Consider the following 4440-nt stretch of genomic DNA (forward strand, 5'->3'; position numbering starts at 1 on the left):
AATATTTTAAAAATTACACTTAAAGGAACTCAAAAAAAGAACTATGAGACTCAAATGTAATCATCTGTTAAAAACACTTGGTAAACTGTAAAATACTAGACAAAGTTGATAATTTACGATAATTAATTATATTCTTCCTACTTCTCCTTCCAAATCTGACAATGGAAATGATAATCAGTAGCTCCATAAACAGAAACTCCCACATTAAAGAACATAATTTTAATCAAATAGCCTGGTTGCAGCCCTGGCTTGAAAAGGGAAAGAATGCAGTCAGGAAACATCAGAAAAGCCACATTTAGTTGGTGCTAATTTAACCTGTATGGAGTCTCTGACACTGGCACATTGTAGAAATGAAAAATAATTTCACTCTAAATTGACTGAGCGTGGAATAGGTATATATAAATTTCCCATGTGATCAGTGAACTTCAACTCTGTTAGAATCTACTTCAAATTTGATCCTGTACAGTATGCTGGGAGTAACTCATTAGATTAACTGCCTTGAAAGTACTGATACTTTAAGGCCCAGTTCAATTACCTCTTCCATAATTAGCCCCTGAATCTCTTCAATTGGAATTAATCTAATCTGAGCCCCAAATACAAGGGTTAGGCCTCTAGTATGGCACTCATTCAATCTTAGTTTATCTTAGAGTTTGTATGTGTGTATTTGTGTGTGAGTACGTGCACATGGATGTGTGCATATATGTTTGTGTAGTGCTTCACTCACAGAGTATAATCTAAGCTCCTGAGGTCAGGAATCATGTCTTGGTCATTATTATACATCCTTCACAATATCTAGCTCATTGCCTTACATATGGTAATTGCTCGATAAGCATTGCTGACTCACTGTTAAAGGAGAGTACATTTACTGTTAAGGGAATTATTTCCTTTTTTCTGTACCCTATCCATTTCAAGGCTTAAGGTGTTCTCCTCCTTATTGAATCCTATAATTTAGGGAACAAGTCCGTGAAGTAACAGCTTACTGTAGGCATAGTTTTGGAAAAATGGAAAAATCAGTACATAGCATAAGAACCATAATCACTGTTCTTTTTTTCATGCTTTATTATCTTTAATTAAGTACAAAAACTCTTCCAATAATGTCACCTAGAGATCATTTCACTCTCTCCTCTGCTTGGCCGCTAGTCTCTTATTTCTGTCTTCAGCAATGATGAGGTGAATAGCCTATTCCAATAGGAAGGAGAAATCCATGGTTTGTTGCCTTTGCCAATAACGAAAATGTTGGAGAGCTGGATGACAAAGCTGTTGTCATGGGCATCTTTCACATGCACTACATCAAAAGAACCAGGTGTCTCTCTGTTTGGTGGTCACACCAATTCTTCCCAAGTTAGCACCTCTAGTCACCATACATAGGTTACCAGTGTCAAACGTGATAAAACCAGTAATTTTGTCAGTCTCCAAATTAATCTGAATGATGTCATTCACCTTGATAAGGGGATCGGGGTAGTGGACGATACGAGCATCATGAGCTACCAAATGAGGAATTCCTTTTGATCCCACCCACAAAGACCTTTCTCACTTTGCACAAGTTGTATTTGGCTTCCTCAAGTGTAATCCGATAAACATCAAAGTGGCCCTTGATTGTCACAGATCAGATGGAAATTCTCTCCAGTTTTGTAAATGCTGATGACATCCAGAAAACTAGGAGGGTAGTTTATATTAGTTTGGACCTTGCCATCAATCTTAATAACCCCCTGCATGCAGATCTTCTTTACTTCATCTCTTGTTAGGACATACTTAAGTCTGGTACTTAGGAAAATGATGAGAGAGAGACATTCTCTCAGCTTTTGGAGACCATTAGAAGGACAAGGAGCAAGCACACGAGTTAGGTTACCCAGCATCCAATGCTTCGAAGCTGCAATATGCTTCAGATGTTTCTTTGGATTACAAACTATGGCTGCGCTAGGCACAGAAAGAGCCATAATCACTGTTCTTGAAGCAAAATAGTTGATGCTCTCAGATGTGACAACAGGGATTCCCATTCTGAGTACAGCAGTGTTGTTAAATCCCTTAAAGGAGGTCAATGTACTTGAGTTACATAAGCCTCCATCCCAACGGGAGTCAAGGTCCATCTAGGACAATGTTGTCCTATACAGTAGCCACTAGCCACATTGAGCACATGAAATGTGCCAAGACTGAATTGAGATATAATGTAAATATGAAACACACCAGATTTAAAAGACTTAGTACAAGAGTTAAAAAATAATATAAAATAATTTACTAGTAATTTTTATATTGGTTGCATATTGAAATGAAAATATTTTGGATATATTGGGCTAAATAAAATATATTTTTAAAATTCACCTTTTCATTTTTATTTTTCTAATGTGCCTACTAGAAAATTTAGAATTACAAATGTGGTTTGCATTATATTTCCATTGGACAGTACTAAAATTGGACTTCTGCCCCAGAAAAGGATCTATCCTTAAAACAACCTAAATGCTAATAATTAGCACATCCATCATCTCCTCTTGAGGCTATCAGGACCTCTAAAACCAAAAGGCTGTGACACAAAGCACTGATACAAGTCTATGTCTTCATCTCCAAAATATCTGAGTCTGTACACAAGCTATGAATAGGAGCTCCGAATAAAGGCCTTCCAAGCACAGAAGAAAATTATAAAATTTTCGAGAGTTACAAGCAAATAAGAAAAGGCATTCTTGAAGTTCCTGAACAAGAAAATCTCAGTATTTACCAACTTAACTTGTGCTGACATAATGCTACAAGAAACCAAAAAGGAAAAAATAAACTCTAAATGCTTTGCATGAGGTAGCACAGTGCCTTCCATTCTAACAATGTTTGTTGAATTGAATTGAATTGGGAAGAGGTTATCTAATTGGATTTGATGTCTTTTTAAATTGAAGTCAATGAACCAGGGTATGTCCATACACAACCCTAAAGCTCTCCACTGAGTCTATTAATAGGTATTGAGAGTGGATACCGTGCTGTCTTGGCTCTTTATATAGCAACTACTGAATCCTTGCTAAAGCCTTAGTGGCTACAGGGCAGCATTAGGTATAAACTTTACCTTCATTGTAATAAATACCTTCTTATATCCATGTTTTACCTAAAGTAGGAGGGCTCCTGTGACATGACCCCTAAAACCAGCATCATAACAGAGCCCCTGATGATTGAACATACCTTCAGTAGTTATATTTTATCATTCATGAAGTTTGGGCTGTATGTATAAGGCACAGATAGCACCTAAAATTAGAATATCAAAAAGAGACTTTAAGAGATTTTAAGAACTCGTTAATTAACATTTTCACAATATATACACACATCAAATCATTAGATTGTACAGTTTAAATATTTTACAATAGTAAAATAGTCAATTATACCTCAGTAAACAAGAGAGAAATAGGAAGGACAGATTTTTAAGCAAAGGGAATGTAAACACTTGAAAGAATAGTCCTGTACAATTGTACATAACTCCACTTAAAACATAAAAAGCTGAAAATGGTATCGACAGGTCTATTCAGTTAATTTAGTGACATATAAAAAGAAAAACATGCAACCCAGGCATTTGGTATTGTGAAAACAGACTAAGCAGGTGATTGGTCGATCTATTTTCAACAAGTTGTGTGACTATCCTGTAGGCATACTTAGTCTGTGGCTATTGCCTTAAAAGAGGCAAAAATCCAATCATATATAGTAAAGCGGAGATGGTCACAGTGACCCAGCAACCTCTGTTCAAATTACTCATATTAGGACACTCTTACACTGGATTGTTTTGAATGAGATCCAAATCTATTTATGTATTTCCTAGTCTTCTTTATCACCTCCTGGTGTACCATTGAGCAATTTTTGAAGAGACAAGCCACTATTACAGTATTGTTAAGGCCCTTCTCATTTTCTAGTTCAAATCCTTGTTCATGCTGTTTGCTAAGTACTTGTTCCCTGTGACAGCTTTCAGCCAAACAGAATACACTGAATGTGCATTCCAAACCACCCTGTCCTGCTGGGCTCCAAGTGAAACAAGCTCTTCAGACTCCATCATGTGAACTTTTCACAAGGAACAATCTCTCTCAGACAATTCCATTCAGAGATACTATCCGTGAAACTGGGACTCAGGGAAGGGGTGACATCACAGGCTTCTCCCTCTGGTCAGGGTCATGACCACCAAGGTTGTATTTAAGAGGCTCCCACGTGGTCTAGCACATGATTTTCTTAATGATCTAACATTCTCCCAACTTTCCCATAAGCTTCCAATTTAAGATATTCACACTTAAACACAAAGTTGGGTACTGGTGTCAAGAAAGGATGGGAATTCAGGAAGTAAAGAATGAGAAACTCATAGCCAGGATCTCTCTTAGGGGCAGGAGAGTAAATGTGAGACATGCTATATAATAAATGTGCCATAAATGCAGTTTCTTGGCAGTGTATTAGGAATCATAGAAATACAACAAAGTATATCCAACCAAG

The 4440-nt window shown here is 36.9% G+C and overlaps 1 pseudogene; it reads right to left on the reverse strand.

Moving 5' to 3' along the window:
* Positions 1-1113: 1113 nt before the first annotated feature.
* Positions 1114-2087, reverse strand: LOC102887717 (annotated as a pseudogene).
* Between the last annotated feature and the right edge of the window lie 2353 nt (positions 2088-4440).

The sequence above is a fragment of the Pteropus alecto genome, unplaced genomic scaffold (genome assembly GCF_000325575.1).
Source record: "Pteropus alecto unplaced genomic scaffold, ASM32557v1 scaffold139, whole genome shotgun sequence".
Lineage (NCBI taxonomy): Eukaryota > Metazoa > Chordata > Mammalia > Chiroptera > Pteropodidae > Pteropus > Pteropus alecto.